This window comes from Mauremys mutica, unplaced genomic scaffold, assembly GCF_020497125.1.
Source record: "Mauremys mutica isolate MM-2020 ecotype Southern unplaced genomic scaffold, ASM2049712v1 Super-Scaffold_100099, whole genome shotgun sequence".
In the NCBI taxonomy this organism is placed as follows: Eukaryota; Metazoa; Chordata; order Testudines; family Geoemydidae; genus Mauremys; species Mauremys mutica.
In genome coordinates this window covers 83,148-96,485 of record NW_025423266.1, presented here as the reverse complement: position 1 = coordinate 96,485, position 13,338 = coordinate 83,148, and the positions used below count along the sequence as shown (strand labels likewise).

The following is a 13,338-nucleotide window of genomic DNA, read 5'->3' as shown; positions in this document are numbered from 1 at the left end:
GTGAGGGGGGTATGGGACTTTTTTGGCGGGGGAGGGCGGTTGCAGATACACTGCAGGGGGGCTCTGTCCTCCTGCCGGAGGTCCTGCAGAACATGCACAAGGCGCAGGAGCATGTCCGTTTGCTCCCTCATTAGTCCAAGCAGCGTTTGAGTCGCCTGCTTGTCTTCCTCACGCCACCTCTCCTCCCGTTCGCTGTGTGAGCGCTGGTACAGAGACAGGGTCTCCCTCCACTGGCTCTGCTGGTCCGCGTCGTCTCGGGAGCACCCCATAAGTTCTGCGAACATCTCGTCCCGTGTCTTTTTATTTCGCCGCCTAATCTTTGCCAGCCTCTGTGAGGGGGATGCTGTGACGGGTCTGGAGACAGTCCAAGCTGTGTGATGGGAAAAAGGGAGTGAATTCCTTGCCAAGATAAATGTTTGCGAACAATGAACACAGTCTAGTCTGTCTCTGTGAATTCTGGGTTGAGATCCCAGTGCCTGATGGGGCAAAAACCATTTTTGCGGGTGGTTCTGGGTAAATGTCGTCAGCCATCCCTTCCTCCGGGAAAGCTACAGCAGACAATCATTTCAAGCCCGTTTTCCCTGGATTGCACCGGCAGACGCCACAGCGTGGAAACCATGGATCCTGTTTTGCCTTTTGTGCCTGTCACCGTATGTGTATCAGATGCCGCTGATAGAGGCGGTCCAGCAGCGCTACACAGCAGCATGCTTTTGCATGACAGCAGAGATATTTACCAGCCATATTGTACTATCTACCACACCATAAATTGGTAATAAGATGGGCATGGCTACCAGTCCTTTTGCGCTACACCATTTGCTGCTGTCGTAAGTGCCCCTGACTGCTCTTAACCAGGGGTGCAAAAGCCAAAATTGGGAATGACTCCCTGAGTCAGTTCCTTCTTTTTGGTATCTAAAAATAGAATCAGTCCTGCCTAGCATATGAGCAAGTGTACTAGAGAACCACTGTATCAGAGAACCAGAGAGCACAGCTGCTCTGTGTCAGATCCTGCATAGATTATGAGCTGTATGCTATTCACAGGGGGTGCTCCTGCAACAACCCCACCTGTTCATTTCATTCTTTCCCCAGCCTTCATGGGCTACCGTAGCATTGTCCCCCCACTTGTGTGATGAAGTAATAAAGAATGCAGGAATAAGACACAGTGACTTGTTAATGAGAAATGAGTGGAAGGCAGCCTCCAGCTGCTATGATAGTCCAGATAGGACATTAAGGAGTGTGGAGAAGAGGAGCCCAGCATCCTGCTGCTAGTCCAGGGGCAATTGAATCTTTTCTTTACACATGAAGGGTGGGGGCTGATGAAGCTCAGCCCCCTGTTGCTATAATGATGATGGTTATCAGCCATATTGTACCATCTACCAGGAAAAATTAGGGCCAGGCACCCTTGATTGACCTAACGGATGGTAGTCTGTATGGTTACCAGTCCTTTTGCACTGCCCCATATGCCAATAGGCTGATGATGATGGATATCAATCCGATTGTACCACCAACCATCTATAGCATGGGGGGAGCAAGGATGTTGGTGTTGAGAGCTGCACCATTGCGTCTATCTGCAGCATTCAGTAAAGATACGGTGACATGTAAAAGAGTCAAGAGAGGATTGTTTTCCCTTTCACTTCTGGGGGTGGGGGGGGTGCGTAAATTGCCGAGCTATGCCCTGACCCACCGCGGACACTGTTTTTGACCCTAGAAGCATTTGGAGCTCAGCCAGGAATGCAAATGCTTTTCGGAGACAGCAGGAACTGTGGGATACCTTGCGTCCTCAGTCCCCCCTCCCTCCATGAGCGTCCATTTGATTCTTTGGGTTTCCGTTACGCTCGTCACGCAGCAGAGTGCTGAGTCTCTGCTATGCCGTCTGTCTGGAGCTTTTTTAAAAATACTTAGGACCAGGTGTAACATTACAGTACTTCCCCTAATTAGATGCAGGAGTCTCCGAGCTAGATCACCCTGAGGACGGTCACTGAGGAGTTAGAGAGCGCATGCTGCGTGAAAGCCAGCACAAACCAGGGGACTATGCAGCCGTGCTCGGGGAGGCAATGCTCCCTGAGTAGCTCATGAAAGCCTCGTGCGGAAAAGTGTGCTACCACAGAGCACCCAATAAGGCAGCTCTCCCCAGGAGCCTCCTGCGGAGGCTTTTAGATTACCTCCAGGAGAGCTTCGTGGAGATCTCCCAGGAGGATTTCTGTTCTAGCCCCATATATAGAGAGACCTTGTTTTCACATACTTCAGATTCCTGTTATATTAAGAATAAAAGTTTACATGGTTAAAGCACTTACCGAGTGATCCTTCCCCTGATTCAGGGTCCGGGTTAATGGCCGGGGACGGTTGGTAGGGGATCTCCGTGACGGTGATGAAGAGATCCTGGCTGTCGGGGAAACCAGCATTGTAAGCGCTGTCGCCTGCCTCGTCCTCCACAAACCCTTCCTCATCTTCCCCGTCCGCGAACATCGCCGAGGAACTGTCCGTCGACACTGTCCCATCGTCAGAGTCCATGGTCACTGGTGGGGCAGTGGTGGCAGGCTCCGTAGCGTCCATTTGCCGCTTTGATTTGTTGGTAGCCTTGTCTGGGGTCCTTGATTTTCCCGCGGCGCTGCGTTGCATCCCAGCTGTATCCTCTGTCTCTCATGGCTTTGGAGACCTTCTCGTAGGTCTTTGCATTCCGTTTTTTGGAGCGCAGCTCTGAAAGCACAGACTCCTCGCCCCACACACCGATCAGATCCAAGAGTTCCCGGTCAGTCTATGCTGGGTCCCTCTTTCTATTCAGAGATTACATGAACTCCTCTGCTGGAGAGCTCTGCATCACTGCCGGTGCTGCTGAGCTCGCCCCGATGTCCACCCACGAAATGAGATTCTAACTGTCCAGACAGGAAAAGGAATTCAAATTTTCCCGGGACTTTTCCTGTGTGGCTGGTCAGAGCATCCGAGCTCGGACTGCTGTCCAGAGCGTCAACAGAGTGGTGCAGTGTGGGATAGCTCCCGGAGCTAGTAAGTTCGATTTGCATCCACACCTAGCCTAATTCGACATAGCCATGTCGAATTTAGCGCTACTCCCCTCGTCGGGGTGGAGTACCGAAGTCGAACTAAAGAGCCCTCTAGGTCGAATTAAATGGCTTCCTGGTGTGGACGGGTGCACGGTTAATTCGAATTAACGCTGCTAAATTCGAATTAAAGTCCTAGTGTAGACCAGGCCCAAGATAGCACAGAGACAATGGACGCTGCTTAACTCACATGGTAACAAAGGAGCTTCCTAGCAAGTTGGAAGAAACTATGAAAGAGGGGAAGAGACATCATGACTTGGCCTCTCTCCCCCACAACTCAGCTGGTGGAAACACACCTGGAGGACAAAGACTGAACTGATTCAGAAATCAGAAGAGAATAATAACAATAATACTTGCAAACCAAAGTCCCCAAACAGACTAGTATTAGTTTTTCAGCAGAAAATTTTCAGTTTGGGGAATTTTGTTTTCTCAGTCAGACCTTGCCAAGGGAAGCAGGGAGAAAATGTTTGAGTTGCCTCCTTCAGAACAGCTTGGTCTAGACACTAGCTCTGGTTCACTGCTCTGGCCTTGCTCGGGTTGAGGGTATTTTAATAATTTGGCCAGGTCCCAGGGTGTTTGGGGGAGAAGATGAGGATGTTACCTCTTGAGATAAAAACTAAGAAATACAGCACCAGAGAATTTCTTTTTTAAAGAAATCTGGGATTTAGACATTTTATGTAAAGCAAGGGAGTTCTGAGTTTCTGAGAATGTTTTGGTTTGCAAGAAGCAACATTGTTTGATCTGTCATTGTTCCAAAGGGGGAGATGGTTGTCTACAAAGGAGGGGTGAAAACTAAACGCACCCGATGAGGATGGGATTCGAACCCATGCATGCAGAGCACAATGGATTAGCAGTCCATCACCTTAACCACTCGGCCACCTCATCTGAGCTGTTAAAAAAAGGACAGAAGAAGAAATCTAAGGCCAGCAGAGCTAGGGACAATAAGGCCTTTTTAAATACTAAGCGGAAGCAGGGGCTGAATGAGCTCCCCCCTCACATCCAGTGAGGAGCTGGGGGAAAGACTTCAGGAACAGACCGTGTTTGCACAGACACACCTACTCTGCCTAGCTATGCAGCATGATGGGGCCGCTTTCCCAAAATGACCAGTTTCGGCTGGTGGTGGGTTACAAATCACTTTAGGATTGAATGGAATGAAATGTTATTATCCTTCCTGCATGAGTGAAGGGCAGCAGAACATACCTAGACCGTCCTGATGGAGGGGTCGGTGGGTGAGAAATAGCTTTTATTGGACTTCATAGAAGTGATTGAGAACATCACCCTAAACCAGTGGTCCCCAAACATTTCACTCTGTGACCTCTTAGCCATGGCTGTGGCCCCTCGGAAGTCACAGTTGAGAACATGGGCTGGGAGTGGGGCTGTTGCTTGCTGGGGAGAGGGGTGCAGACAGGGGTAAGGGGGTCGAGGCTGAGCTGGGAGCCAGAGGACCAGGCTGAGGGTGGGGTTGGGGAAGAGCTGGGGCAGAGTGGGGCTGAGCACTGCTCCCTCCATGGGGGCTGGCTCAGGCCCTGAGGTGCCTCCATGAATGTTCCTCTGTGTCCCCCTAGGAATCATGCCCCACATTTTGGGGACCACTGAACCCTACTCACTAATCAGCGGCTAGTGATGCCAAAGCCCAGGGAAAGGGAGAACAAGTGTGGGGCCCCCAGCTCTGGAGCCATGTGAAGGGGCTGCAGGAGAGGGGCAATGGCTGGTGGCCCAGGGAGTTAAGGGCAAAGGGGGCACAGGAGGGGGCAGGAGTTAGGGGTGAAGGAGGTGCAAGGGTTGGGAGTGCAGGAGCTAGCGGTAAAGGGGGAGGGGGATCGTCCAGGGGCAATGGGGAAGTGCCAAAGTACAAGCTTTGCCAAGGGCACCATTTTCCCTAATGCTGGTCTGAGCAAACAATTGGAAATGACCCTTCAGTGAGACCAGAACCATCGTGTAGAAAAGCCCCTTTGTTAAGTGGTGGTGGCTGAGGGTTTAGGGAGATGGGTTAGAAAGCAACGGGCATCTTTCTGTGGAGGTTTGATTCTTGCCTGCTAGGCAAGGCTGGGGTGTGGTGTCTCCATGGCTGTACTTTCAGTGTCTGATCTGCCACAGGGAGCCAAGTCTAGACATACTCAGAGGCTCTGTGCCAGGGTTCCTCAAACTTCCTTTCACTACAACCCCCTTCTGCCAAAAAAAACTTACTACATGGCCCTGGAAAGAGGGACCAAGCCCCTCCACACTGGGCAGAGGCAGGGGAGACAAAGCCTGAGCCCTGCCCCAGTTAGGGGAGGGCAAAACCAGAGCTTGAGGGATTCAGCCCTGGGTGGTGGGGCTCAGACATTTGGCTTCAGCCCCAGGCCCAAACAAGTCTAATGCCAGCCCTGGCGACCCCATTAAAACAGGGTTATAACCCACTTTGGGGTCTTGACTCACAGTTTGAGAACCACTGCTCTATGCTGATGGGAGAGAGTTTTCCTGTGGGTGTAGTTAATTCACTTCCCAAGAGGTGGCAGCTGTGTCAGTGGGAGAAGCTATATCGGTGGGTGTGCAAGCTGTGGTGTTTACCACATTTAAGAAGTTTAATCAAACCCCATTTTTAAAACTTCCTGTGGTCTGGGAATGGCAAAGGAGCTCGAGGAAGCAGGGTCCGTCCTGAAAAGTCCTGGAGATCACAATTCGATACTCTTGTTGTCATGGGGGCATAGCTCAGTGGTAGAGTACCTGACTGCTGGTCAAGTGGTCCTTAGTTCAAACCCCTGTGTTGTTTTATAACCTTCTTTCCTTTTTCAAAAAAAAGGAAAACATTTTCATTTCCATTCTCCATTCTGTTCAGGGGCTCCACTATACGGGGGTGCTTGATATGAATGTAAAACTCAACATTTTGCTGTCCAAATGCATAAAAACCTAGCAAAGCTGTCCATCAGCTGAAATCAGTTCCAATCCTCTAAGTGTCTAGTTTATGTTTTCATCAATTAAACAAAGCTGTCATATGAATGTACATTTGCAGATCCCTCTTCTCCAGGAGCTATGCTGTGCAGAAGAACAAGAGCCACATCCAGCTGCAGTTCAGGAATCTGATGACCAAAGAGCCACCAAATGTTCTGAGGGCTGGAGAAAAATGCCTTCTAGTGAGCTATTGAACGAGCTCAACCTGTTTCACTTATCAAAAGAAGATTGAAAGGTGACTTCATTGAAGTGTTGAAGGGCCTTAATGGAGAGAAAATATTGGATATTAAAGGGCTCTTTAATCAAGCAGAGAAAGGCATAACAAGACCCAATGGCTGGAAGGTGAAAAGAGACAAATTCATATTACAAATAAGACACAAATATTCAACAGCCAGGATGATTCACCACAGGATCAAGCTACCAAGGAAAGTGGTGGATTCACCATCTCCTGATGTCATTCAATGAAGACTAGATGCCTTTCTGGAATGTGTTTGCCCCAAAAGTAGCTCTTGTGTCATACAGGAGGCCTGTGATATGCAGGGGGTCAGATTAGATGCTCTAATGGTCTCTTCTGGCCCTAAAGTTGACTAATTTCTGAAAAACTGAGTGTAGCATTGGGAGCAGCGTCTGATGTTTTCCTGTCTAGCCGGCTTGCTTCCTAGAACGAACGCTCCTTGAGTGGGGTGATCCACAGGGAGTAGCTCAAACCTCCAAAGTGCCTGGCCAGGGGCAGGACATTAGCACAGCAAGGGAGGGGTGTGGCAGTGACATCACAAAGACTTTTGCAGGACCTCAGACTATTGGTCGAAGGTGGTGGGGAGGTGGTGACCTCACAGAGAGATGCTGACATCAGCCAGGCAGCATGGGTGGCAAGTTTGTAGAAATTTTGGTGGTGCCCAGAACCCGTGCCCCCCCAAACTCTGCCCCCACCCTAAGGCTCTGGGTGGGGTTTCGGGGGGAAGTATGAGGTGCAGGTCCTGGGCTGGGGGTAGGGGCATAGGAAGAGGTGAGGGGTGCAGGCTCTGGGAGGGAGTTTGGGTGCTGGGTGCAGGCTCCGGGCTGGGGCAGGGGGTGGGTGTGCAGGAGGGGATGAGGGGTGCAGGCCTTGGGACGGAGTTTGGGTGCAGGCTCTGGTCTGGGGGTGGGGGAGTAGGAAGGGGGAGGTGGTGCATGCTCTGGGAGGGAGTTTGGGGATAGGAGGGAATGCAGGGGTGAGGGCTGTGGGGTTGAGGATGAGGGGTTCATGCTGTGGGGGGTCTCAGGGCTGGGGCAGAGCATCAGGGTGCAGGGGGATGAGGGCTCTGGCTGGGGCTGAGGATTAGGTTGTGGGGGGATGAGGGCTCTGGCTGGGGCTGAGGATTAGGGTGTGGAGGGGATGAGGGCTCTGGCTGGGGTGAGGATTAGGGTGCGGGGGGATGAGGGCTCTGGCTGGGGCTGAGGATTAGGTTGTGGGGGGATGAGGGCTCTGGCTGGGGCTGAGGATTAGGGTGTGGAGGGGATGAGGGCTCTGGCTGGGGTGAGGATTAGGGTGTGGAGGGGATGAGGGCTCTGGCTGGGGTGAGGATTAGGGTGCGGGGGGATGAGGGCTCTGGCTGGGGCTGAGGGTACGGAGGGGATGAGGACTCTGGCTGGGGCAGAGGATTAGGGTGCAGGGGGGATGAGGGCTCTGGCTGGGGCTGAGGGTTTGGGGTGTTGGAGAGGCTCAGGGTAAGGGCAGCCTGCCTCGCCATTTGTGCGGGCAGGCACTAGGACCCTGGGGCAGCAGACAGCAGTTCTCTGGCAGCACAGAGCAGGCAGGGGAGGGGGGCTCGCTGCTTTCTGTCAGGCAGGGACGTGATGCTGAGCGGCGGGGGGAATACGTGCGAGGGGGTGGCAGGTGGGGGCTGGGACCTGCTCCAGGCAGGGTCGCGGCAGCGGGGGGAGACGTGGGGGGGCCGGGGCCTGATCCAGGCAGGGCCGGGGGAGAGACCCAGCTCCAACTGTTGCTGGAGCAGGGCACCCGGCCCTGAATATTCCTGGAGCCCGGGCACCGCACACAGATATAACCTGCTGCCCATGTGCGGAGCGGGCAGGACCCATGTGGGCAGGGGGTGGAGACACACGTGGGGCAGACACGCTCCTGCCGGGAGGGCCCGGGCCCGGCTGCCTGGTTCGCCCCTTGCCCGGGAGCTGCAGGAGGGACCTGGAGCGCGGCTCGGCTGCAGAGCTCAGAGCCCAGGCTGGGCCCAGGAGCGAGGGGATGGGGGAGCTGGGGGTGTATCGGGGGTCGGAGCCAAGAGTTGGGTGGAAATGGGGCTGTGCCACTGCCGCCTGGTGGGGGGGAGCCGCCGGCTTTTTTTTTTGGCTCCGCCCTCCGCGTCCCGATATTTCATCTTTGACATCTGGTCACCCCAGCCTGGTGTGAATGAGGACGTCTGGGTTTGTTCTCTTTGCTTAGCCATGTGCAGTTGCACAGAGAGCGCGATTAAAAGTCTTCCCTCCCACAGAGCGGGAAGGGGAAATGATTCTCAACTTGAAGTCTGATGTGAATGAGGACGTCTGGACCAAGGGGGCAGGGACTGGCCTTTGCTAGAGAAACCACTGTCAAGTTTGAGCCAATTAGGACAAGTCAGCAAATAAGAACAACCTCAGGTCTCAGTAACTACTGCAGGTAGCAAAATCCTACAAGGAGCAGTTTCTGGCACTACACCTACACAGCTCTGCTCCCCGGCTCTTCTCGGGCTCCTGCTCTCTCCTTAGCTCCGCCCCACTCTGGCCCAGGCAGTTCCAGCTCCCACGGAGGATGGGACCCCCTGGCCTGGTGACTCCCTCATTACACTGCCTGGCCTGTCAGTGTGGCTAACTTGGAGCTTTGGCCTCTCCCCATTGCCCAGGGGCCTGTCAGTCTCAGGGGCCTGATTTCCCATTGGCCCTTCCCCCTTCTATTGGTGCTGGGAACTAGCCAACCAAACCCCCCCCCACACACACACACACTAAGTTTTAGTAAAGGGCCAAGAGCCCCTTACACAAACCAGCCCCATGAGGGTCACCACTGTGCAAAGACGGCAGTATGAGCTGGTCCCATGGTGTAATGGGCAGCACTCAGGACTCTGAATCTTGCAGTCTGAGTTCAAATCTCAGTGGGACCTTGTGTTGGCTTGTGGTAAAGCCCTGGAGCTCCCAGTGCTCAACTTCCCTGTCTCCAACTGTGCAAGAGCAAATCTTTCCCCTCCTGCTGGGTGACTCACCCCTCCTAGAGCCAGGTCTGTGGCTGGGGTGGCCACAATGGGTTGGGGCTCTAGAACTTGCTACCCTGATGGTTGGGATTCTTGCTGCTTCACCTGGTGCCCACAAGTTTGGGCCTGGTGCTTCCTGCCACACTTTTCCTGGGGCCCACATGGTGCTTGAAGAAAGAAGGGCCAGGGCGGGGATTGATAGTCAGGGCTTGGCAGGAGGGAGGAAGAGCCCCAGGCTGGAGCCCCACACACCTTCCCTCCTCCTCTGGGCACCTAGTGCAGAGGCGGCTCAGCTCTGTCTGCTGGACACCTCGGCAGAGTAGGTGAGTTCATGTAAATACAGTCTGGTCCCAAAGCCTCCCCCAACCCTGGCTCATCACTAGCTGTCAGGGGAGAGCTCATTCACACCTTGCTTCCAAATCATCATTTGAAATTCTGAGGTTGGCCAACATTGCTGAAGCCAATGCACCGACATTGTCAGCAAACACAACAGCAAACACAACCAGGCTTTGTCCAGACTTTTCAATCCTATTTTACTTTCTCAGGTACAGGTATTTTTCATACGTTGGATCTGCTTTTAAAGTGTGTGTTAATGTTTCAATTTCCATTCAAATTTGCAACCAATGACAACATTGGCAGCGCTGCATGTAACTACCTGACCACTGGTGGGAGGTGTTGGGGAAATTCGGGGGAGGGGGTGCACAGCCCCCTGGCTGGGGGGCATATAGGGAATGCCCGGTTTCACTGAACTGAGTCTCCTAATGCAGCACCTCAGTAGGTCACATCAGAGAGGAGCTGCAGTGTCTAGGCAGTGGGATGCCTGTGCCTTTAAGAGCCCAGCCCTGGGAAGCCCATGCTGAGAGGTGCTGCCTGTGGGAGGGGAAATAGAAAAGCCCCTCTGCTCCCCACACCCTGTTTTTGCAAACACTGGAGTCTCAGCTCCCCAGGGTAACTGTTACCCCTCTGCCCCTGCCTGTGCCGGGGTTTAACCCTCTGGCAGCGCCTCCCCCTGGGCTTAACTCCGGCTCCTTCCCCCCTCCCTGACTTTGCCCTTCAGCCCCTCTCCTAACTCTACCTCCAGCTGCTTGACCCCCCGACGAGTCAATTTCCACCCCCTGCTCAGACCCTGGCCACCCCCCTCCTCTGATTTGTCCCCCTTTGCCCCTCTTTAATCCCTGTAAAAAGTAAGGGGGGGCTGGGTCCCATTCTCGGGGCGGGGGGGCTGGGATCCTGGCTCCTGCCTGCCCAATGCTCAAAGCGCCCCCCACGATCTTGCGGATGTTTGCCGAGTGCTGCAGGGTCACCTGCAGGGAGAGAGACATGCGGTTAGGAGGTGATGCAGCCAAGGGTGCCTCACCCAACACTGAGATGCAGCCACCTCTGGGGTGGGTTGCACAAGTCAGCAAATGAATTTGGAACAGGAAACGCACTGAAAGGACTGAGGCAGTTGCAGGAGATGGAGAAAACCAGAAAAAGCAGGAGCCCTGGATCCCAGCCCTGCCCCTCCCCCACTCTACCCCCTAACCCCGACTCCCCTCCCACATTTGATGGGAGAACCCCGGAGTCCTGGTCCCCAGCCTTGCCCACCCCCATATTTCAATATGGCTCCATCCAACAGCTGCCCCCACAATTGCAGGGCAGCGCCATGGGATACACCAGGGCCTGCCTGTTTGCACAGGACGGGTGATGCCAGTGACCCAGGGTGGGGAGTGATGATGCTAAGGGAGAAGCAGGCAGCAGACACCCCCACGACAGAGTAAGAAGTGCTAGGGGGCGCCGTGCTGCAAGGAGTGATGGGGGCTGGCAGGGAATGGGAGGATCTCCCCTCACAGCGGGTGCATCTGTCCCCCCCGCAATTCCTCCCCAGCCCTACCCCGGCCCAGGCTAATCCCGGCCCAGCTACCAGGGTTACATTTGGCCTGGATTCCCCAGCTGCTGGGGGAGGGGTGTGGGGCTGGGGGGCATGAGCCTCTACTCCCCCTTCCCCCGACACAGTTGCATGGACACTAACCAAAGGAGCCTGCAGCACTGCTGCCTAGAGGAAAGTGAGGCACCAGCTAGTGACAGACACGTCATGGCTCTTCTCATCCTCATCCTCTTTTCCAGATACAACCCGGGGTGGGTGGGGGGAAACTCAGGGCAGTTGCATAGTTAACCTGTGGAACTCCTTGCCAGAGGATGTTGTGAAGGCCAAGACTATAACAGGGTTCAAAAAAGAACTAGATAAATGAACAGAGGACGGGTCCATCAGTGGCTATTAGCCAGGCTGGGCAGGGATGGTGCCTGTAGCCTCTGTTTGCCAGAAGCTGGGAATGGGTGGCAGGGGATGGATCACTGGATGATTCCCTGCTCTGCTCATTCCCTCTGGGGCCCCTGGCACTGGCCGCTGGCAGAAGACAGGAGGATACTGGGCGAGATGGACTTTGCGGCTGAACCAGTCTGGCCGTTCTTATGTCTGCCTTGGCGCAGCAGTGACACCCAGTGGCCAATCAGGGTAATGCACAGAAGGTGTCTCCGTTGGTGCAGCAGTGACACCTCGTGGTCATTGAGGGTAATGCACAGAAGGTGTTTCCCTTGATATAGCAGTGACACCCAGTGGCCAGGTGGCATAATGCACAGCGTGTGTCTGCCTTCTAGGAGCAGTGACCCCCAGGGACCGCTCACGGTAATGCACAGAGTGTGTTTCCCACCAATCTGGGTAATGCACAGAGCATGCTTCCCATGGAGCAGCTGTGACACCCAGTGACCAGCAGGGGTGGCATCAGACTCTTCTCGTTTGGCGGGGGACTGAGATGGGCTAGACAAAAAAAATTGGGGGGCTGTGCCCCCCATCACCTGGCCCCACCCTTTATGGGAGCAATACAACCTTTATTAAAATAAAATAGTACACGTTTTACTTTAATAATCTAAATCTGTCCAAATTTTAATACTATGAGCTCAGATCAAGTGTGAGTAGTCTCTTGGTCTATCCAAGGATATGATCAAGTGTCTTGATGTTTTTGGTCTTTTGGCCTCGAGATGAAAACCTTGTCTGAGTCTTTGGAACCTTGAGATAAAAATATTATTTAAATCCAAAGTTCTTAAAGATCCCATCAACAACAAAAACCTAAATGAAAAATTGAAACAAAAAACAATGCTTAATTTAAAACCCAAACATTAAGAAAAACTTTGTTTTTAAAAATAAAAACTAACAAATGCCATAAATTAATAATTTCAACATTTTATCAAAAAGGTGTGCTACAGTAGGATGAGAAAATAACATAAAATAAATAAGCCTGACCACTAAAACCTCCCATAAAGGAATCACATCCTTGAATACTGGCCAAATCTGTATAAAATATGCAGAACTATGTCAAAACTGGTGTTGCAGGTCAGCCATTCGAATCCAGCAAATGTCAATTAAAAGCTCCATTCCAATTAAAAAAAACAAAACAACCCAATAAACCAAAACAGTCACAGCCTGAAACAAACCTACACAGAAGCAAAATTAAACCTGTGCCAACACTGGAACAAACTATGTAAATTTCTAATTCTAACTTCTTGTTTCTCCCAGGAGGAAAGTGTTTTGCATCTCAGTAACCAGGCTGTCACTGCAGCTTTCCTTTCACTAAATAAGAAGTGGCAGTATCATAGCCAATGAGGTTAATCCGAGGCGTGATTATTGCTAGTTGAAAACTTTTCCCAATGCCCTCAGTTTTCTCTATGAGAAATTGAAATTGTATCTTTGCACTAATATCCCAAATGTGCAAGTCCATCCCCTCAGAGCAGCCCCACACCCTGAGCCCAGGGGAGAATCTCAACTGGTTTGTGCATTTGTAACCCTGGGGCCTGAAGCTGATGAGAGAAAGGGAAGTGAGCGATCTTGGAGGTTTCCGATACCACCTGCTGGGAGCAGAGGGAATTGACTGAGCAACGTCCTGGTTAATTTTCACCTTGTTCTCTGCCAGCAGGCTCCACTGGAGAGCTCGGGAGTGACTTGACAATGGTAGCACCCTATGTACATTTTGGAGCCATTGGGTGAAATGTGAGTACTTTTGGGGTTGGGACCCACATGAGAATGGATGTGCACAAACTGGAGAGAGTCCAGCAGAGGGCAATAAAAATGATTAGGGGGCTGGGGCACATGACTTAAGAGAACC

At 52.7% G+C, this 13,338-nt stretch overlaps 3 non-coding genes across 3 annotated transcripts; 2 read left to right on the top strand and 1 right to left on the bottom strand.

Annotated features, from left to right (window-relative positions):
- Positions 1-3,856: 3,856 nt before the first annotated feature.
- TRNAS-GCU lies at positions 3,857-3,938 on the bottom strand. Its single transcript has one exon. It is a non-coding gene; the product is annotated as a tRNA-Ser (tRNA).
- A 5,102-nt stretch (positions 3,939-9,040) lies between these two features.
- Positions 9,041-9,112, top strand: TRNAQ-CUG. Its single transcript has one exon. It is a non-coding gene; the product is annotated as a tRNA-Gln (tRNA).
- A 3,694-nt stretch (positions 9,113-12,806) lies between these two features.
- LOC123358893 lies at positions 12,807-12,946 on the top strand. The gene has a single exon (XR_006575796.1). It is a non-coding gene; the product is annotated as a U4 spliceosomal RNA (small nuclear RNA).
- Positions 12,947-13,338: the final 392 nt, after the last annotated feature.